Source organism: Bos indicus x Bos taurus, chromosome 7 (assembly GCF_003369695.1).
Source record: "Bos indicus x Bos taurus breed Angus x Brahman F1 hybrid chromosome 7, Bos_hybrid_MaternalHap_v2.0, whole genome shotgun sequence".
Classification (NCBI taxonomy): domain Eukaryota; kingdom Metazoa; phylum Chordata; class Mammalia; order Artiodactyla; family Bovidae; genus Bos; species Bos indicus x Bos taurus.
The window spans coordinates 45,842,098-45,865,473 of NC_040082.1; the positions used below are offsets into that span (position 1 = coordinate 45,842,098).

Sequence of the window (23,376 nt, forward strand, 5' to 3'; positions counted from 1 at the left end):
AAAGTGAAGAGTTACTAAAAAGCCTCTTGATGAAAGTGAAAGAGGAGAGTGAAAACGTTGACTTAAAAGTCAACATTCAGAAAACTAAGATCATGGCATCTGGTCCCATCACTTCATAGCAAATAGATGGGGAAACAATGGAAACAGTGAGAGACTTTATTTTTTTGGGCCCCCAAATCATTGCAGATGTTAGTGACTGCAGCCATGAAATTAAAAGACCCTTGCTCCTTGGAAGAAAAGCTATGACAACATGTACAACCTAGACAGCATACTAAAAAGCAGAGACATTACTTTGCCAATAAAGGTCCATCTAGTCAGAGCTATTGTTTTTCCAGTAGTCATGTATGGATGTGAGAGATGGACTATAAAGAAAGCTGAGCACTGAAGAATTGATGCTTTTGAACTGTGGTGCTGGAGAAGACTCTTGAGAGTCCCTTGGACTGCAAGGAGATCCAACCAGTCCATCCTAAAGGAAATCAGTCCTGAATATTCATTGGAAGGACTGATGTTGAAGCTGAAACGCCAAGACTTTGGCCACCTGATGCAAAGAACTAACTCATTGGAAAAGACCCTGGTGCTAGGAAAGATTGAAGGCAGGAGGAGAAGGGGATGACAGAGGATGAGATGGCTGGATGATATCACCAACTCAATGAACATGAGTCTGAGTAAACTCTGGGAGTTGGTGATGGACAGGGAGGTCTGGTGTGCTGCAGTCCATGGGGTTGCAAGGAGTTGGACATGACTGAGTGACTGAACTGAACTGAACTGCAGTGTACATGCAGCTCTGGGCTCAGCTTCATCACCATGATAGACTTCCACTCTTGATTCTCTCCTGATCTTGACCTTGTGGCCCCCAGCATAGGGCAGGGGCAGTACTGAGCACCAGTGACAGCAGCGCCCTAGCATGAGTTCCCAGGTCACGAACAGGTACATGCAGAATGTCTTCACCATGTTGACATTGCCAGGACCACATTGCACACCACTCATCTGCTGAGGTCACTAGGTCCACACATGTGCAGTGCAGCACTGCGTGAGCATCTCACCCAACTTCTCAGCAGTTCTTTACTTGGAGTTTGAATTAGCACCCTAAAATGTATTCCTTCCTTTGAATTCTGTGATAGTTTGGTTGGATCCATATGCGGCACTTTCTACCCAAAATTCATTTATTCTGTAAATATTTAGGAAATGACACACTATAGGTCAGGCACTGTACTAGCCCTGAAAGGATAAAACACTTTCCTGGAAAAACTCAAAGAATAGTGGGTGGGGAACACATGAGATTAGAATGTGGGATGAGAAGTATTAAAATGAAGGGTCGTGAAGGAGGGCAGAGCTAACCTGATCTTACAGTGTTTGAGAAGGCTACCAGGAAGGGGAGTCACTGAATCTGTCCTACACAACCAATAGGGTTGTGGCAGGGGAAGAATGGAGTATCTCAGATCCAGGTCAGCAGCATATGTAGACCTGGAGAGGCTGAGTGGTGTTTCTTGTGGTGCTGTCTCTGTCTCTGCCCCCACCTTCTAATGCTGCAAACACTGGTACTCCCAACATGCCTCTCACCCATAGGTGGTGACCTGGAAATAATGGGATAAATGCATTTGGCATAGTTGATACCAGAGTCAAATGGAGCTGAGTTCAAATCCTGGCGCCACAAGTTCCTTGCTTTGTGATTGTGATCAAGGAATTGGCATCTCTAAACCTCAGTGTCTACATCTACAAATGGAGTCTAGTACTAATGCCATTATCCTAAGGGTGTTAGAAGTGTGAAAATGACATAATATGTAAAGGGACATAGTACAGCATATAGACAAAGCACACCCCCAAGATGGTGACTTTTACTCATAGTGGTGGTGGTTATGAGGTCCACCTAGATTAGGACATCTCCGTGGAAAGGAATCTGACTTATTTTTCTTTGTGAGCCTTACTGTGCCTTGACTGCATAAACTTAATAACAGGTGCTCAGTGAGGACACGCTGATGGATTTGTGGATGTACCTTTTCCATTAACTCATTAAATAAATATTACTGAGCACTTACTATGTGCCAGGCGATGCTCCGCACGCTGTGGCTGCATCAGCGAACAAGGCACTCAGCTGGAGCTTTCATCCTAAATAGAATTCTGACCAGCACTCTCATAAAATTGATGGTTGCTTATACTTCATAAACACGTTTGAAAAATATGAGAATCGTTGGTGATAATAACTATAAATCCACTTCATGTTTCTAGAGAATGTAATTCCTTATCCTAAGTCCTCTTCAATAGTTCAGTGTTTCTCTACCTGCCACTAGGTCCTGCTTGAATCTAAAAGGATGATTTCCATTTCACTCCACAATCTACAACACAAGGTCCCTCCCATAGTCATTACCAGCAACAGACCAATTTGTTAATTTCTTCTTTCTCTTTTTATTGCATTCTGCTAGTTCTTGAGAGGAGAAGGCAATGGCAACCCACTCCAGTACTCTTGCCTGGAAAATCCCATGGACGGAGGAGCCTGGTGGGCTGCTGTCCATGGGGTCACTAAGAGTCAGACACGATTCAGTGACTTCACTTTCACTTTTCACTTTCATGCATTAGAGAAGGAAATGGCAATCCACTCCTGTGTTCTTGCCTGGAGAATCCCAGGGACGGGGGAGCCTGGTGGGCTGCCATCTATGGGGTCGCACAGAGTCGGACACGACTGAAACGACTTAGCAGCAGTTCTTGAGAAGCCCTCTGTTTGCATAGAAAGAGGAGTGGATTATCAATCAAGCAATTTAAGTTTTAACCTCAGTTTTGCTGCTAATCAATTTGGATAAATTTTTCATTTACTCTTTCAATGAATATTAATGGAACACTTCATAAAGACACAGCATGGCCTGGATAAGTGTTCAGGCTTTGGAGTCAGAATTGCCTGGATTAGAAACTAGCTCTGTTACTTTCTAGCTGTGTAATAATGGGTGGGTGACTTTACCACTCAGTCTTGTTACCTGCAAAATGGGGATAATAATCATATCCTCCTCATAGGATAGTTGTAAGTATTAACTGAGTTAATACATATAAAAGTCTTAGACCAATGTTTCTGAAACTTGCAAGGTCCCAGTAAATGTTAGACACTATTACTTTCATGTTTTTAATAAAGCAGTTAAGTGACTGATCTGCGACATATTTGATCACATTTAGATGTTACACCATGTATACATTCAACAAAAGAAACAGAATGAATAGGTTTTAATTAAGATAACAAAATAAACCGTATATTCTTTTGCTGTCTAGCAAAACATAGATAATCACAAGTAAATGTTTTAATAAGCAATAGTTATTCATTTGATAGGAATATGAATAGCTCAGCCATAATCCTTACTGTAAAAATTCACTGGGTTTTTTAAATGTTTTTTTTAAATTTTGGTAAAAGTCATATAATATAAAACATACGATTTTAACAATATTTAACTGTATATCTCAGTGGCACTAAATACACTCACGCTGCTGTGCAACTCTCACCATCATTCATCTCCCAAATTTTTCACCTTCCTCAACTGAAACTCTGTCCCTGTTAGTCACCAAGTCCTCATCGCTCCCCTCACCCCTGACCCCTGACATCTGCCAGTAAGTATACTTTCTGACTCTATGAATAATTTGACTGTTCTAGGCACCTTCTAAAAGTGGAATCAAGCAGTATTTGTCTGCACCTACTGTATGTTGGAATGCACTTTTAAGTGCATTTAATTATCGAATGCACTTTTAAGTTTCTTGTTACGATCTGTTGTTACTGTCAAGTGCTAGGCACTGTATATGGCACTGAAGAAGTAGAGTGGGGAAGGGACAAGACATGGTGTTTAGCCCCAGAGATCTTGCTTTCTAATAGGTGAAGAGACATTAAACAACTAAATACATAGTTATAAATTTGATGAGTGCCAGGAAGGAAATGAACAGGGAACAGTGTGTGGTCTGAGTACCATTTGAGTTGAGACTTAAGGAATAAATAGAATGTAGAGTGGTGAAGAAGAGGTGTGTGCTCAGGTGTGAAAGACTGTCCAGGAAGAAAGAAAAGTATGTGAAAAGGCCCTGAGGCAGGAACTGAAGGATCTGTGTGGTTACTGTGTGGAGACTGAGGGAGAGAAGTGGCTGATGCAGTATGGAGGGCCCGAGCCTGCAGTGCTGGGTGATGCCTGTCGAGCTTGAAAATTTTCCTAAAGGCAAAGAAAAACCACTGATGGCACATGGATTCCCTTCCAGCACACAGATTTCTCAAAACTAGTGAGAGGATTGTATAAGAAAGCTTCTCAAGCCTCTTTGACATTGAAGAATATGAGATTTTATAATTACTGCTAAAAAAAGAGGCAGTTTCTGGGAAAAGTAGAAAGTAAAGAAGTGGGGAGGGAGGGGAGGGAAGAAGAAGACGGGGAGATAAGAAAAGAGCAAGTGACTAAAACTTCAGTGGAGACATGAAGTCTAGAAATGAACTGTTGAATATTCACCGCCGGTACAGACTCAGTACCTATTACATCTATGCGTGTGTAGGTGTGTTTGACTTATGCATGTATTTGTATAAGTTCACTGATTTGGCAGGAAACCAAACCAAGGGAGTCTTTCTGTGGAAGACAAGTAAGACTAATGAGCTGGAAATGCTGGGGAGTGGGAAAATGCTGTGTCAATCTTTTTGGTTAAATGCAAGATTGCTGGATCTACAGAAGCATCTGAAACAGCTCCGGGTGTTCAGGAATTGAAATGCTGGCTGCCGCACGGTTCAGCAGCTCCTTTCAGGAGCTGCTCAGTGGAAATCAAACAGAATTGCATTAGGAGAGGAGTGGGTGAGAGAAGGGACTCTCTGGAACTGAAAATTTTATTGGAAAAGAGGAAAAGAAAAAGGAGTTTAGTCCAAAAGAAGGACTGGCTCCAAGAATTTGTAATTTGTTCCAGCCTTCAGGAGCCCAGAGGAGCTTGAACACTTTTGCCTTGATATTCAGACCTGCTGGTAAAAAGAGGCATGACAAGCAGGGAAAATAAATAAGTGTTCTCTGAGCCCAAATTTTTCATTCCCAGCTGAGTAGGGGCAATATTTAAGGAGTTTTGAAGGGGAAACACACCAGTTCAACTCTGCAAATGCTTTATAATATTAATAATATCACCTCTGACTCTCAGCACTTGCCGTTAACTTGGGCTTCTATGGTTGGGTGTCTCATGCTTCTTGTAGCAAATGCTAGGAAGAATACTGATTTGAAGTACCTCAGCGCAATGGGAAGGCAAAGGAGCCCCATCTGGTTGATGAAAAATTCTTTTCCTGTAGGGAACTATCCACTAGCAATACGTCTTATTCTCTTAACTACTTCCTGGTTTGCCAGTGGTTCAATTAGCATATGCCTCATTTAATAACAGCAGCTGTCACTTAATGGATATTTACAATATGTTTTAGGTAACAAAAGCGCATTATCTTACTGAATCTTCATAATGTGTTATAAGACAGATTCTTGCATTCCCATTTTATGCATGAGGAAACAGGGGCTCAGAGAGGTTAAGGAATGTTGCTAGGATTGATACGCAGATCTGATTCTAAGCCATGTTTCTTCTGAGCCCATATTTTCATAAATGTAAAGTGGAAGTGGTTAATAACAAGGCCTTTAAATTATCATGGTCCCAAAGCTCCCTGAGCAAGACTGCAGATTCAGCAAGTTCATTGGTACTTCTGTTACATATGCTTTTCTCACCATGGAACCATCTCTCCCCATCCATTCTCAGTGTGCCAATGCAGTCAGACATTTTTTCCTATCAGATCTTGTTCTGGGATCCTTCATCCCCACTAAGGGGACAGTAGATAATAGAAATCAACAGATAGTAATTCTTTACTTTCCTGCAGCTGGCATTCAGGGGCTTACACTCTCCCATTTCAGATCATCCCAAGGTCATTTAGAGGCAGATAAGATGTGCATTCTCCCAGGTTGCAAATGAGAAACTAGGACTCCTATGGAGAAAGTGAGTCAGCCAAGGCCACACAATGAGTTAAAAGCAGCATCATGACGACAGGCTCCCATTTGCGAAGTCCTGGTCTGTCACCTTTTCCAGCAAGGCACACGGCTGCAGTGAGCTGCAGACTCAGGGGCCAGGCAGGAAGCATAAAGGAACAAATGGGCAGGCGAGAGAACATTTTTCATCCTGCCAGTGGTCACTCAGCTTTAGCCAGAATTTTTCAAATGAGAAACAGGTCCAGATCTTTCCATTAAAAAAAAATTCTCCATAGATTATTTTTCTTTCTTTCTTTCTTTCTTTCAGCCACAGCATGACATGCAGGATCTTAGTTCCCCAACCAGGGATCAAGCCCAGGTCCCCTGCAGTGGGAGCGTGGAGTTTTAACCATGGGACTGTCAGGGAAGTCCCTCATTTTTTTAAAGAAAAGCTTTAAAGAGAATCTGGATTTTAATGTTCACTGTCATGATTTTGTACAAGCTGCCTCAAAGTTGATTTTAAATCTTTGTGAAAGCTGACTATCACACATCCATAAGCTAGAGTAACCAATAGGCAGTTTTCCATGTCTGCCTCACACTGAAGACATGAGAGTTTCAATATGGATGCAGAGATATCTGGCTAACAGACCTTTTCGCCATGGGAATCCCCATTCCACGGGAGATCCAAATCTCAATCAACAAACCCTGAGAACAGTGAAGATTTTGGTCAAGCAGAAACACTCCCAGGAAGGAGAAGATTATACCTGCAGTATGATAGTCAACTTGTTCAGTCACCAAGTTGTCTGACGCTTTGTGACTCAATAGACTACAGCACACCAATAGACTATGGCACACCAATAGACTATGGCACACCAGGCCTCCCTGTCTCTCACCATCTCCTCAAACTCATGTCCATTGAGTCATGTCCATGTCCATTGGATGCCATCCAACCATCTCATCCCCTGTCACCCTCTTCTTCTCTGCCTGCAATCATTCCCAGCATCAGGGTCTTTTCCAATGAGTCAGCTCTTCACGTCAGGTGGCCAAAGTATTGGAATTTCAGCTTCAGCATCAGTCCTACCAATGAGTATTCAGGGTTGATTTCCTTTAGGACTGACTGGTTTGATTTCCTTTCAGTCCAAGGGACTCTAAAGAGTCTTCTCTAGCACCACAGTTTGAAAGCATCAATTCTTTGGCACTCTGCCTTCTTTATGGTCCAGCTCACATCTGTACATGACTACTGGAAAGACCATAGTCTTGTCTATATAGACCTTTGTTGGGAATATGATGTCTTTGCTTTTTAATACACTGTCTAGGTTTGTCATAACTTTCCTTCCAAGAAGCAAGCATCTTCTAATTTCATGGCTGCAGTTAACATCTGCAGTGATTTTTAGAGCTCAAGAAGAAGAAATTGGTCACTTCTTTCACTTTTCCCCTTCTGTTTGCCATGAGTGATAGGACTGGGTGCCATGATCTTAGTTTTTTTTAATATTGTTTGAAGCCCAGCTTTTTCACTCTCTTCTTTCACCCTTATCGAGAGGCTCTTTAGTTCCTCTTTGCTTTCTGCCATTAGACTGGTATCATCTGCATATCTGAGGCTATTGATATTTCTCCTGGTAGTCAACTAGCTTGGGAGAAAAAAAGAAAAAGTGTAGCATTTGCCAATTTTCATAATGTAAATATTCCCACCATAGCCAATAGCTACTATTAGTTGAGCAACCAGTTTGCAAAATTCATGAACATTTAATAGTTGGCTCCAGATATTTAATAATTGGTATACCAGAGTCTAGTGGTTCACTGGTGAGGTTTTTTTAAAAAATTAATTTATTTTAATTGCAGGCTAATTACTTTACAATATTTTAGTGGTTTTTGCCATACATTGACATGAATCAGCCGTGGATGTACATGTGTCCCCCATCCTGAAGCCACCCCCCCCACCCCATCCCTCAGGGCTGTCCCAGTACACCAGCTTTGAGTGCTGAACATGCACTGAACGTGGACTGGTGATCTATTTCACATATGGTAATATACATGTTTCAGTGCTATTCTCTCAAATCATCCCAGCCCCATTTTCTCCCAGAGTCCAAAAGTCTGTTCTTTAGATCTGTGTCGTCTTTGCTGCCTTGCATAGAGGGTCATCATTACCATCATTCTAAATTTCATATATATGCATTAATATACTGTATTGGTGTTTTTCTTTCTGACTTATTTCACTCTGTATAATAGGCTCGTTTCACCCACCTCATTAGAATTGATTCAAATGTGTTCTTTTTAATAGCTGAGTAATATTCCATTGTGTATACGTACCACAGCTTTCTTATCCATTCATCTGCTGATGAACATCTAGATTGCTTCCATGTCCTAGCTATTGTAAACAGTACTGTGATGAACATTGGGGTACGTGTGTCTCTTTCAATTCTGGTTTTCTTGGTGTGTATGCCCAGCAGTGGGATTGCTGAGCCATATGGCAGCTCTATTTCCAGTTTTCTAAGGAATCTCCACACTGTTCTCCATAGTGGCTGTACTAGTTTGCATTCCTACCAACAGTGTAAGAGGTTTCCCTTTTCTCCACACCCTCTCCAGCATTTATTGTTTGTAGACTTTTTGATGGCAGCCATTCTAACTGGTGTGAGATGGTACCTCATTGTGGTTTTGATTTGCATTTCTCTGATAATGAGTGATGTTAAGCATCTTTTCATGTGTTTGTTAGCCATCTGTATGTCTTCTTTGGAGAAATGTCTGTTTAGTTCTTTGGCCCATTTTTTGATTGGGTTGTTTATTTTTCTGGTATTGAGTTGCATGAGCTGCTTGTATATTTTTGAGATTAATTCTTTGTCAGTCGCTTCATTTGCTATTATTTTCTCCCACTTTGAAGGCTGTCCTTTCACCTTGCTTATGGTTTCCTTCATTATGCAAAAGCTTTTAAGTTTAATTAGGTCCCATTTGTTTATTTTTCCTTTTTTTCCATTACTCTGGGAGGTGGGTCTTACAGGATCCTGCTGTGATTTATGTCAGAGTGTTTTGCCTATGTTTTCCCCAGGAGTTTTATAGTTTCTGGTCTTACATTTAGATATTTAATCCATTTTGAGTTTATTTTTGTGTATGGTGTTCGAAAGTGTTCTAGTTTCATTCTTTTACAGGTGGTTGACTGGTTTTCCCAGCACCACTTGTTAAAGAGATTGTCCTTTCTCCATTGTATATCCTTGCCTCCTTTGTCAAAGATAAGGTGTCCATAGGTGCGTGGATTTATCTGTGGGCTTTCTATTTTGTTCCATTGATCTGTATTTCTGTTTTTGTGCCAGTACCATACTGTCTTGATGACTGTAGCTTTGTAGTATAGTCTGAAGTCAGGCAGGTTGATTCCTCCAGGTCCGTTCTTCTTTCTCAAGATTTCTTTGGCTATTTGAGGTTTTTTTGTATTTCCATACAAATTATGAAAATATTTGTTCTAGTTCTGTGAAAAATACTATTGGTAGCTTGGTAGGGATTGCATTGACTCTATAGATTGCTTTGGGTAGTATACTTATTTTCACTTTATTGATTCTTCCATGAACATGGTATATTTCTCCATCTATTTGTGTCATCTCTGATTTCTTTCATCAATTTTTTTATAGTTTTCTATATATAGGTCTTTTGTTTCTTTAGGTAGATTTATTCCTATTTTATTCTTTGCATTGCAATGGTGAATGGAATTGTTTCCTTAATTTCTCTATCTGTTTTCTCACTGTTAGTGTATAGGGATGCAAGGGATTTCTGTGTGTTAATTTTATATCCTGCAACTTTTCTATATTCATTGATTATCTCCAGTAATTTTCTGGTGGTGTCTTTAGGGTTTTCTATGTAGAGGATCATGTCATCTTTAAACAGTGAGAGTTTTACTTGTTCTTTTCCAATCTGGATTCCTTTTATTTCTTTTTCTTCTCTGATTGCTGTGGCTAAAAATTCAAAAACTGTGTTGAATAGTAGTGGTGAGAGTGGGCACCCTTGTCTTGTTCCTGACTTTAGGGGAAATGCTTTCAGTTTTTCACCATTGAGGATAATGTTTGCTGTGGGTTTATCATATATGGCTTTTATTATGTTGAGGTATGTTCCTTCTATGCCTGCTTTCTGGAGTTTTTTTTTATCATAAATGGATGTTCAATTTTGTCAAAGTTTTCTCTGCATCTATTGAGATAATCATATGGTTTTTATCTTTCAATTTGTTAATGTGGTGTATCACATTGACTGATTTGCGAATATTGAAGAATCCTTGCATCCCTGGGACAAAGCCCACTTGGTCATGATGTATGATCTTTTTAATATATTGTTGGATTCTGTTTGCTAGAATTTTGTTGAGGATTTTTGCATTTATGTTCATCAGTAAAATTCAGCTTCCTATGCCCATCCCAGATCTACTAAATCAGACTCTCTATGTTTGGATCCTAGGAAGTAGTGTTTTCAAAGAGCCTTCTGAAAAGAGCAGCAAGATGTGGGAATCCCCAGTGCAATCCCTACATTCAGCTAGTAAAGAAACCATTCTAACATTCAGCCTGTTTGTAATGGGTAAATAAAAGATTATAGAACAGAGGCGAGAAGTCCATGGCTCTGAGAGCCACAAGATAAACATGTTAGATATTGTTAAGTAATGATTATAATAACAAAACAAATTTAATTGCAAATAGCATTTTCTTTAGATCAGTCACTATTCTAGGTACTTTACCTGCATTATTTTTTTTTAACCCTCTCTCTGTGAGCTAAGTATCACTAGTATTTATATTTTATGTATGGGAAAATGACAATACAGAGAAATTAAATAACATGCCTGAGATCACATTGCTGGTATACTGCATAGCTGGGATTGGAATCCAGGCAGCCTGGTTCTGGAAACTGCACACTCAACCACAATTAGGGAAAGTAACTTCTTCCTGAAAGTATAGATTATTTTGCATAGAACAGCCGTACACAGAAATTTTTCATTGAATTAGACTGAGCAAAGGACAGGAGTTCATTTTTAGAAAAGGTCACACCCTTCTGTCTTTCCCAGGGTATCTGAAAATCTTTGTAGGCTTTTATTCCATTTTATTGACCCTTTGGCAAAGTCTATTGTGAATCCACTAAGTCCTTGAACAGATTTCCTGGTTACTGACAGGAAGAGTTGAGTCTTCTATCTTATTTGTGTGTGTGTGAGTGGTTTTGTTTTCACTCAACGTGGCATCCTAGTGGCAGTAATACTCCTTCTACTGACTCTGGAAGTGGACTCCACACCCTGTGGGAGCTATACACCATCTGTTTCCAAGTCATCCTGCCTTCAGCCTTTCATTCAGCACTGTCCCGTTCTCACACCATGACTGAGGCTAGAAACCAGCAGATGTTCGGCTGCTCAGAAGAGACTATCAGTCCGTCCTCACAGGGCAAGCCTGGGACCATTAAACATTACAGATCTTCCAGGCACATGGAGAGGAGAATGATAGCAACCCTATAAAACCTTTAGGAGCTCTTTCCCAGCAAAATAATAAACAACTTAACCTTCATTTACCAAGTACCTAAAGCCTAATTTAGAAGAAATAGACTCAGAAGTTTAAATTTGACTTAGAAGACCAAATAGTGCTTTATCAGAATGTTTATCTTTTGCTTTGTTTTAGAAAGGATTTAAGGCCAGAGTCTCAGTCCCTGAGACGCACAGTGGCTGAGTCGATGTAAATGAGAAGTGACCAGCTGGAAACTGTGATGATCTGGGAGAATCATCTAGAGGGGGAAACCACTGCCTGCAGTCAGTCTCTTGTGGACATGTCTGTGAATTTTTTTAATAGAAGGCATAGGACTTTTACTTATCTTAATGAGAAACTATATAACTTGGAGCAGTGGGGACAAAAAGAAAAACTGGACAAAATACTTAAAAATCTGCACTAAGATCTAAAGGGCTAACAAAAGAGTGAAGAATCACAGAGCAAGGAGCTGAGGCTAGAGCAAAGTCAGTGGGTAACCCTTGTGTTTGGAGATATTTTTGCCCTGGAGACATTTACCAATTCCAGAAGAAACAAATAAACTAAAAGAAGGCAGGAATAAGAATGTGGGAATTGGAGTTCAGAACAAAAATTGGTGGCAGTGGAATGAGGCTGTTAAAGAATGTTCATTTTGGGTAAGGACTCAGAATAGCTGCCCAGCAGAAATGAGAATGAACCTGGAAATAGGTGCTTGTAGAGACAGCAATTTAGTTTTAAATCATCTCAATCTCTGAAACGGGACCGAAATGCTAATGGATTGATATTAACAAGGCAAACCTATATCTACTAGGGAAAAAGCTAACATAACCCTAGGCATCAAATTATTTCTATGACAAATTCTGCAATACAACATCCAGAACACGATAAAAAATAACCAGTTATACCAGAAGCTAAAACAACGTTAAGTATAATTGAACAGAAAAGATAGGGCCACATCCATAGGCGCTCAAGATATTAGATTGATCAGGCATGTATGCCTGATCTATGCTTACATAGTAAGTAACTATGCTTACTACCTTCCAGAGAATAAAATACAAGATAGATAATTTCAGCAGACTACTGAAAACCATGCAAAATAATAAAGGGGAAATTTCAAATTTGAAAAATAAAAGATTGACGTCAAGAATTTTATAGACTATTAGGTGCTTCTTAAAAGAGAATCAGTAAACTTCAAGATAGATCAAAATAAAATAACAAGATTAAAGCACAGAAAGCAAAAAGAATGGAAAATTATTATGATTGTTGTTTACTCAGTCCATGTTTGTTTGTATCTACCCATATTTTTATAATTCTAGTTCCTTTTGATTCCTGAGTTTCCATCTCAAATACTTCTTTCCTGAGTAATATCCTTGAGTTATTTCCGTTAGAGTATGTCTATTATTGAGACTTTTTTTTATTTGTATGAAGATGTCCTCATTTTACACTTTCTCTTGAAAATACATCTTTGTTGAATATAAAATTTACATTTGCGGTTATTTTCTTTCAGCACTTTAAAAATATAATTCGGTTATTTCTTGTGAAGAGTCAGTTGTCCATCTTAATGCTGATCGTTTTGTAGTAATTTGTCTCTCACCCTTTCTTCACTCTGAATGCTTTTAAGAACTTGTTTGTGGTTTTCAGCGATGTTAGTAGGTTGTGTCTAGGTGTGATTTCTTTCATTTAACTTGCTTTGGGTATATTGGACTTCTTGAATTTGTATTATAATATCTTTTATCAGGTTTAGAAAGCTCTTAGCAATTGACTCTTCACACGTTATTTCTGAATCCTCTTACTTTCTCTGTATGACATCCCATTTACCATGTATGTTAGGGTTTTCCATTGTACCCACCATATTTCCCACATATTTTATTTCGTTGAGTTTAAAAATACAAAAATTACACAACAATCATGTTATGTATGTTGGCTAGAAAAAAGTAAAGCTGCAGTGTTCTAAGATCTTTGCACTGTCTGGGAGGATGGAATAAGTAGAGATACACAATGACATTTAGTTAGTCAAGAATAAATGTTGTGGCACTTCCCTGGTGGTTCAGTGGTTAAGAATCTGCCTTGCAATGCAGGGGATGCAGGTTCAATCCCTGGTCAGGGAACTAAGATCCCACATGCCATGGAGCAACTAAGCATATGTGCTGCAATAAGGCCTGATGCAGTCAAATAAATAAATAAATATATACATATTTTTAAAGAAAGAATAAATATTTTGATCTCTCGTGTAACTGCAAAAAGAATAGGTAAGGGTTGTCAACTTTCCAAATTAATAAGATAAGTAAAAAGTGGAAAGATAAAAAAAAAATTAGTAAATCTGAAAAGTCAACAAATGAATGATGTAATTAAGCCTATCTCTAGAGGGAAATGAATGGCTTTACAAATTCACACATTAGAGAAGAAGAAAACTGTTACCAAAAAAATCAGTGAACTGTGCATCCATTTCAAGAACATGAGAGAAGACTAGAAATTAGTTACATAAGAAGCATACAATAGAGAAGATCAATGAAATCAAAAGCAACCCCTAAGGAATCTTAGAGAAAGTGCAAGAGCCACCAAGCACAAAAACAACCAATGTCAGGAGTATAAAAAGTAACATCACTTACAAATTATATGGACATGAAGAAGACAGTTAGAGGACATTATAAACAAGATATTTGAAAATATAGATGAAATGGGAAAATTTCATCTACATAATATACATTATCAAAACTGCCACACGAATAGCAAAATTGACTAGTGCTATAACTCTTCAAGTCATTTAATGCTTTGCACAAAGAAAACTCCAGACCCAAATATCTCTCTTCTGAGTTCTAAAAAAAATAGTTAAGAAATAAATAACCACCATTTTATAGGGTTCTTCCAGAGAATAGAAAGAGGGAGCACTCCTTTCTTCTTCTGAGGTCAAGACAGCTCTGAACAGGGACAATAAGAGAAGAGAAAATTACAGACACTATTTCATAATCAAAATGAAAATCCTAAACAAAATATTAACACTACTAAACAGGATATAGGAGTTAATATCATGACCAAGTTGACAAGAAAAAAATAATACTGTCATTATTCATAGGTGACAAGATTATAGGAAAGCCCCAAAATGCTATTGAAAAATATCAGAATTACTAAGTGAATATGGCAAGGTCACTGGACATGAAATCTATAGAAGAGTAATTATTTCTATTTTGATCTATCAGCAACAAAAATTATAACATAATATTTTTAAAGATACTCTTTATAATAATGTCAAAAAACATCAAATACCTGGAACAAAGATCTAACAACCAATGTGCAAAATCTCTATACTGAAAACTACATAGCAACACTAAAAGAAGTATAGGAAAACCAGAGTTGGACACAACTTAACAACTAAGCAACAACAAATAAGTAGACCAATATGTTATACGTTTGGATTGAGAGACAGTATTTAGAGATGTCAGTTCTCCCAAGTGGACATGTAAGTTAAAGGCCATCTCATTTCTTGTAGTTTTTTTTCCCCACAATTTGACATGTTGATTCTAAAATTTATATGTAAAATGTAAATGTTTTGAACATATATAAAAACTTGGATTAAATTTAAGACTTAAGGGTATACAAATAGACCAATGGAATAGAAAAGGAAGACCATAAACACAGTTACATGTGTATTTGGTCATTTGATTTATGATCAAGATGCCACTGAAGTTCAATGGAGAAAGGATGAGCTTTTCAATAAATGATGCCATCAGTTGGATATCAGTATGGAGGAAAATTGATTCTAAACTCCTGTATCAAAAATAAAATAAAAAAATACCCCCCTGTATTAGACCATATAAAAATCAGTTCTAGGTGGGATAATCTAAATGGAAAACATAAAGCCACCAGAAGATAATCTAGGAGAATATGTTGATGACCTCAGGGTGGTATAGGTCTTCTGAAATAGGATATTAAATATCCATTTAAAAAACTGGTAAGTTGAACTGTACATCAAGAGATACCATTAAGAGAGTGCAAATACAAGCTACAGAAAGGAAGGACATATTTGCAACATACACATTTAACCACGGGCTCATATCTAGACATCTACAAAGCAGTAAGAAAAACACAGAAAAGCAAGTCACAAAATGGGAATAAGGCATGAACTATTTATCCCTTTAAAAAGCATATCAACATTTCAATAAACATAGAAATGAAGCTAACCTCACGAATAATCAGGAGAGATACAAATGAGATCACAATGAGTTGTCACTTACACCCCCACCAGAATGGCTAAAATTAAAATGACTGACAATCACAAGTGTTCGAGAGAATTTGGAGCACTGAGAATCGTCACATACTGATGGTGGGAGTGTAAATTGGTGCCGCCACTTTGGAAACTACTTGGCAGGATCGATTAAAACTGAACGTTCTCCTACCACTGCCCGTGTACATCCAACAAAAATGCGTGCACATGTACAGCAAGAGACATATACAAGAATATTTACAGACTCATTATTCAAAGTGTAAGCAGCTCAACTGTCCCTCAACAGTAAGACCACAGATGGATGAATTGTGACATATTCATTCAATAGAATCCTATAGAGAAATGGAAACAAGTCAACTACACCCATATACAACAATATGGACAAATGCTAGAAGTGTGATATTGAGCAAAGGAAATCAGATACACATAAAATCGTGCTGGATTATTTCCTTTATATAAATTTCAAAAAGCAGGCAAAATTAAGCAACACTTAGGAATGCATGTTAGATTGTAAATTTATGAAGAAAAACAAAGATATCATGATAAGAGTCACATAGAAAATTCTCTTTGGTGGGACAGTGTACATGGCTAAAAAGGGTACATGGAAGTTCCTCGTGGGTCTGGAAATATTTTAATTCTTGACCTCGGTGGTGGTTGTTTGGGTGTTAACTTTGTGATAGTTATACAATTTTGCTGTATGATTTTGCTTTGAGTATGTGTGTTAGATTTTGCAATTTATAAAAGTTAAAAATGGGAGAGAGACAAGAAACCTAGATTTTCAAATGGAATTCCTGGATTAAAAATATTCAACTAATTTTGAAAACTTTAGACATCTGTGTGGGCCATACCCATTTTATCTATGAGCTGCCATTGTGTAACTCCTTAAGGTAACTTGTGTTTGTTTGGCAGGTCTGGGAAGGGAGCTTGGTTCTTTTCTGGTGTTTAAGAGTCTGAGGAAGTTAGGGGCCACCACTTGAGTTTACATGTAGAGGACCAGAATTATTGAGGGCAGGAAGAGAAGGGGATGACAGAGGATGAGATGGTTGGATGGCATCACCGACTCAATGGACATGAGTTTGGGTAAGCTCCAGGAGTTGGTGATGGACAGGGAGGCCTGGTGTGTTACGGTCCATGGGGTCGCAAAGAGTCAGACACAACTGAGCGACTGAACTGAACTGAACAAGTCAAACTTATTTCTCTCAGCTTTTTTCCTTTTTTCTCCTCTCTGTCAGTGGCAGCAGAGCACTGAAGAAAGTTCCGGGGAGACATTTTACAAATTTATTTCTGATATGTCCATGAATGATAGTGTAGTAGGGTTAGTCGCTCAGTCATGTCTGACTCTTTGCAGCCCCATGGACTGTAGCCCACCAGGCTCCTCTGTCCATGGGGATTCTCCAGGCAAGAATACTGAAATGGGTTGTCATTCCCTTTTCCTGGGGATCTTCCCAACCCAGTGATTGAAGCAGGGTCTCCTGAATTATGGGTAGATTCTTTACCATCTGAGCCACCAGGGAAGCCCATGCATGATAGCAACCTCACAAATGAAATAGCACTCATTCTGAAGCTTCTGAGGCTTATTGGAGATTATAATACAGAGGAGAAAAAAATATAGTAATAGCATTACCATTATGGAGAGCTTAATATACATCCAGCCCTGTACAAGATTCTTGACATATCATTTAGTGATCATACCATTTAAATATTCCTGTGCCATGGGAATTATCAGATCTGTCTTACAGATGAGAAAGTTGAGGCTCAAGAACTTAGCATGCCAATGGTAAATGGCACAGACAGGATTTTTGCTTAGGGCGGTTTATTACTAACCATTACATCATCGTTGTGAGGCCATCAGTCCTCATGTGAGAAATATAGACATATTTGCAATTCCACATGAAAATGGGCTCCAGCTGCTAAAGCCCTCACTACCTTGAGCGCTCAATAAGTATGGGTAATTGTTACAATCTGTTCATCCTCCCTGTTTCCCTGAGACCCTTGGAACAAGCTCAGTGTGGTTGAACAAAGCCCAGACCAGCTCCCCAGCTTGAACACAAAGCACATGGAAAGAAAAGGCATCTAGCAGTCATAGAGTTTACACATAGCGGGCCAGAATTATACTAAAGCAGCAGTCATTGCAGTCAGTACACCCTTACTGTAGGACCAAGGACAATACAGGCTAAGTAATGAGTGTTCAAGCATAGCACAGGGGGGAAAAAAGAAGGTAGAGTCTGTTTGTAAGACATGTATTAAGCTAATCTTAAAAATCATTCCAATATATGGTGTGTGCAGACAAATACTATTTGATTTCACATATATAAGGTACCTAGAACAGTCAAATTCATAGTTAGAAAGTACACTGGGAGATGCCAGGGCCCAGGGAGGGGGTTTGGGAGGAAGGGGGATGAGGACTCAGTGTTTAATGGGGACAGAGTTTCAGTTTAGGAAAGTGAAAAATTCAGGAGCTGGATGATGGTGTCATACAACAATGTGAATGTACTTAGTGCCACTTGGTACAGCTGAATATGGTAAAATATTTTATTTTATATTATGTGACCTTTACCACAGTCAAACAGCATTAAAGAAAAGAATTTAGAAAATTAAAACACGTTAGTCTCGAAAAATACCAATAGAGATAGTCTGGTCCCTTTTCTCCATCCTAGACTATGGGAATTGAGGCCCAGGGTGATATGGGACCTGGGGTAGTAGTGAGAAGATGTTCACTCCACACATGATGACTAGTTAGCAATGGCACTTGGGCAAGTCACTTCATCTCTTTGGACTTCGCTATCTTTCAAATGGGAGTGTTAGAATAAAGGTTTTTTTTTTTTTTTTTTTTAAAGGAATTTAAGCTTTTCTTTCTGACAAATCTTAACTGCAATTCCAGTACGAGGCAGGGTATGGTTAGGTAGTGAGGAGAAGAGGTCAAGTTTCCCTTCTTGGAGCTGCCTTGGGGGTAGCTCCTGGACCAATACTCTGGACCAGTACCGGCACACAGTAGGTTCACAATGAATATTTGAAGAGTGAAGTGTGAGTTTTCTGTGTTTCTGGAGAGAATAGTTTATAACAATCTAGGGCAGGGCACTTTAAGTTCCTTTCCAACTCAGAAACTCCCGTCACCTAAGGGACCTGCTTAAGATCATCCTGAGAGCAAGGTATGGGCAGAGCTGGGTAGCAAACTGGCTCTCCCATCCGGCACTCCAGGGTCCCAGGACTCAGTCTCTGGCCTCTTGGCCCATGGGCTAGTTCACTTCTGAGCTCTTCAGTTCCACCTCTGGCTCTCCAGAGTTGTGTGGAGAGGCGTTCTCTGCTCTTCCTCTCCTGTTTCTTTTAAACTCTGATTTGATTTTCACCTTTGCCTTGGACATGCACTCTGACAACAGGAAACACACCCACACATGAGAGTAAGTTGAAAGTTAATTCCAAGCCCTTCATGTCCAGGTGAAAGGTCAGGAACCAAGACACCTTCATCTTAGCAGTGGGATTATGAAGTAGCAGGGCTGGAGGATAGCTACAAGTCATCTCCAGTGTGGTATCATGGTGCAGAGTGTGAACGTCAGGATACTTTTCTGAAAATAAAAAGTTAAAAAAAAAAGTGTGGACAGGCTTGGTTCAAATCTTAACTCAACCACTCATTGGCTAGAGGAACTTCTGCAAGACACCAGATTCTTTGGGTTTCAGGTTTGGTTTTATTTTATTTTTTTTGTATAATGGGGATAACAGCATCCCTTGCCTTCTGGAGACACAATGGGGAAAGTATATAAAATATTAACGTAGAGCCTGGCAGCCAAGATGTGCTCAGTGAGTGGGAGCTATAATTGTTCTGACCACCCAGCTGCTGAATGAATTCTCTTGACGGTATCCCTGCCAAATTATCCTCTGCTTGAAAATTTTCAGGAATGGAGAACTCACTACCTCAAGGGGAATCAGCTCACCCTCAAGCATCTGATCAGCTCAGACTTCTGCCTTCCTCTTGAGACAAGGAAGTCCCTGGAGGCCGAGATGAGACCATTCCGGTGGGATCCCAGAGTGCAATGCCACTCTGACAGTCGAGCCTAGAGTTAAACTTGAGATGAACAAAAGGCTTCACCTCCCATGTCTGTTGGGTTGGCAGTGTCTGTGCAAAGCTCACCTAAACCCAAATTACTGGCCTGCCAGACAGAGGGAAACTCTGAAATAAGTTTTTTCGCAGCAGGGTTCCTAAGTGGTGGACATCCAGCTGCTTCCTTTATGAGTTTGCCTCCAGCCCCTAGCCTCGCCAGGAACAGACAGGTACTTCTCTTTAGTCCACTCAGAATGTTTCCTTTTCAGTCTGAAATCTGAGACTATCATTTCCTATACTTGTCAGCTCCTTGAGTACAGTGGCCTGAGATCCCTGTGAACCCTTATGGTGGAAAATCTGGTGGATACATGACATTTCTTTTCTTAAGAAATTCAGGATTACAGAGAATCTCTCTTTTCCTAGTATTTGGAAACCTAGTCCTTACAACAGAGAAGGCAATGGCGCCCCACTCCAGTACTCTTGCCTGGAAAATCCCATGGACGGAGGAGCCTGGTAGGCTGCAGTCCATGAGGTCACTAAGAGTCCGACACGACTGAACGACTTCACTTTCACTTTTCACTTTCATGCATTGGAGAAGGAAATGGCAACCCACTCCAGTGTTCTTGCCTGGAGAATCCCAGGGACGGGGGAGCCTGGTGGGCTGCCGTCTATGGGGTCGCACAGAGTCAGATACGATTGAAGCGACTTAGCAGCAGCAGCAGCAGTCCTTACAATCTCCATACTTCTATCCTCAATTAGTAGGAGATAACACACACTACAGACCACCTGTGACCAACTCTGTTGGTCATCAAGGCACTCAGTGCTCTGCCTACTTCATCTAACCAACGTTATCACCCTGCACAGACTCTTTAGTCAAGCTAGTAGCTTTCTTCATTTTACCCTGTGACACTAATGCCTAAGGACCTTTACCCATGCTCTCTCAGGCATAGCATTTCCTCTTTTCCTGCCTTTTACTTACTTCAAAGCCCCACTTTCTCTGGACCTACCATCTATGATCTTGCCCTTCCCAACAACCCAGAATCCATCCCTATAATATAGATGCAGTCACTTTAGTTTTCTGAATTGGTGGCAAGTTCACTGGCAGGCTTGACCACTCTGAAATAATTTCATAAGTACTGTCCATGAGTAGTATTTTTATGAGTATTATGGTCATTTAGGTTAAGTATTATGACTTACACTTCTTTCATATTTTCTTAAGTGCCTAGCCTAATAGATGCTTAGTAAATTTCTTTGGATAAAAGGAATCTATTTGAAATGATAGACAGTATTAAGCTAGAACTAGCAGTGGACCTCAAGTCAGCCACAAAGAAAGGAAATTATATAAAATCAGCAGTCCCACTCTGGTCAACTCAATTAAAGCTAAGCTACTTAATGCCAGTTACCATAGTTTGACTTTAATGCCATTAAATTAAATGGACAGGCAACTTTGTGTGATTTTCAGTTGACCACTGAACTCAGGAGTACAATAAATATTAATACTTAATGAATGAAAGGATGGAGGGATTCCTGAGATGGAAATATAATTTCACATGTGGTTAAGGAAGGCTGATAAATACAATAGATTATCAAAATCAGTTCTTGAGGCTGCCCTCCGATCTCAGTTATTCCCTCTGCTCTGTAGCAGGCCATTCAAGGCTCTTCATATTTTCTTCTTCTTTCTTTTTTTTTTTTTAATTGACATGTAGTTAAATTTATAATGTTGTGTTAGTTTGAATTATATAGCAAAGTGGTACATCTGAAACCAACACAACATTGTCAATCAACTATACTCCAATATAAAATAAAAATTAAATTACTGAAGTATACAGCAAAGTGATTTAGCTACACATATATATGTGTGTGTACATATATTCTTTTTCAGATTCTTTTCCATTGTAGATTATTATATTGAGTATAGTTTCGTGTGCTTTACAGTAGGTCCTTGTTGCTTACCTATTTTATATACACTAGTATGTACATGTTAATCCCAAACTCCTAATTTATCTCCCTTCTTCACTGTTCCCCTTGGAAGCCATAAGGTTGTTTTTTGTGAGTCTATTTCTGTTTTGTAAATAAGTTCATTTACTTTGTTTTTTTTTTTTTTAGATTCCACATGTAAGTGATATCATATATTTGTCTTTCTCTGACTTACTTCAGTTAATATAATTTCTACCCATGTTGCTGCAAATGGCATTATTTCATTCTTTTTATGGCTGAAAAATATTCTATTGTATACATATACCACATCTTTTTTATCTCTTCATCTGTTCATGGACATTTAGGGTGCTTCTATGTCTTGGGTATTTTAAGTAGTGCTGCTATTAACACTGGGGTGCTTGTATGGTTTCAAATTAGAGTTTCCTCTGGATATATGCCAGGAGTGGGATTGCTAGATCGTATGATAGCTCCATTTTTAGTTTTTAAAGGAACCTCCAAACTGTTCTGCATAGTGATCACACCAGTTTATGTTCCCAGCAAGAATATAGGAGGGTTCCCTTTTCTTCATACCCTCTCCAGCATGTATTATTGATAGACTTTTTAATGAAGGCCATTCCGACTGGTGTGAAGTGGCACCTCATTGCAGTTCTGATTTGCATTTCTCCAAAAATTAGTGATATTCAACATCTTTTCATGTGAAACTCTCCCTATTCTAAGCACAGATGCTCTGCCAGTTTTATCTCTCGTATTTTCTCTGTTTGCCCTGTGTTCCAGAAAATGGACTATTTGGTGTTTTCAAAATGTAGTTTTAATCTCCTTCTATTATCTTTGCTTATATATATATATATTTTTTTTTTTTTTTCCCCTCTAAGATAGACTAAAACCAACCCACAATCTAAGCTCCAGCAACCTCATCTCTGAAACTATTCTAATCAAAGGAAAAGTTTATGATCTCCCTGTTTTTGAATTTTTTCTAGCAGATAATTTGACTGTACTTCTTTGACAAGACTTTGTATATTTGGGCTCATATATATAATTTGTGACTGATTATTTATATGCCATTCTCAAGAGCTCCTCCTGGACTGCAGTCTGAGGGCTGCTGCTGCTGCTGCTAAGTCACTTCAGTCGTGTCTGACTCTGTGAGACCCCATAGACGGCAGCCCACCAGGCTCCCCCATCCCTGGCATTCTCCAGGCAAGAACACTGGGGTGGGCTGCCATTCCCTTCTCCAGTGCATGAAAGTGAAAAGTGAAAGTGAAGTCGCTCAGTCATGTCCGACTCTTAACGACCCCATGGACTGCAGCCTACCAGGCTCCTCCGTCCGTGGGATTTTCCAGGCAAGAGTACTGGAGTGGGGTGCCATTGCCTTCTGAGGGCAGAGGTGGTCTTTTATCTATCTTGATGTTTCCTGTGGCACTTAGAAATAGCCAAGTTTGCTCAACAGTGGCTAATAATAGTGCTAACATTCTAAGAGCACTTCTGGGTGCTAGGAATCATGTCTTATCTCAGTGAATGCTCACCATGACCCTCTGATGCAATGATGCAAGCACTTTTTTTTTTTTTTGGCCACACTGTACAGCTTGTAGGGTCTTAGGTTCCCCGACCAGGGATTGAATCCAGGTCCATGGCAGTGAAAGTGTGCTGATTCCTAATCATTGGACCATCAGGGAAGTCCCTGAAGCAAGAACTCTCATTGTTGTCTTTTTCAGATGAGGAAAGTAAGAGATACCCTTAAGTATCTTGTCTGAAATACCTGTGAAATAGAGGCAGCAGAGTATAACCCTAGAAGTATGACTACAG

General features: G+C 39.4%; 1 protein-coding gene across 8 annotated transcripts in view; it reads right to left on the reverse strand.

Annotated features, from left to right (window-relative positions):
- The window catches only part of GRIA1 (glutamate ionotropic receptor AMPA type subunit 1), a 349,668-nt gene that overhangs the window by 186,691 nt on the left and 139,601 nt on the right, over positions 1 to 23,376 (reverse strand). The gene's annotated exons all lie outside the window — the stretch shown is intronic.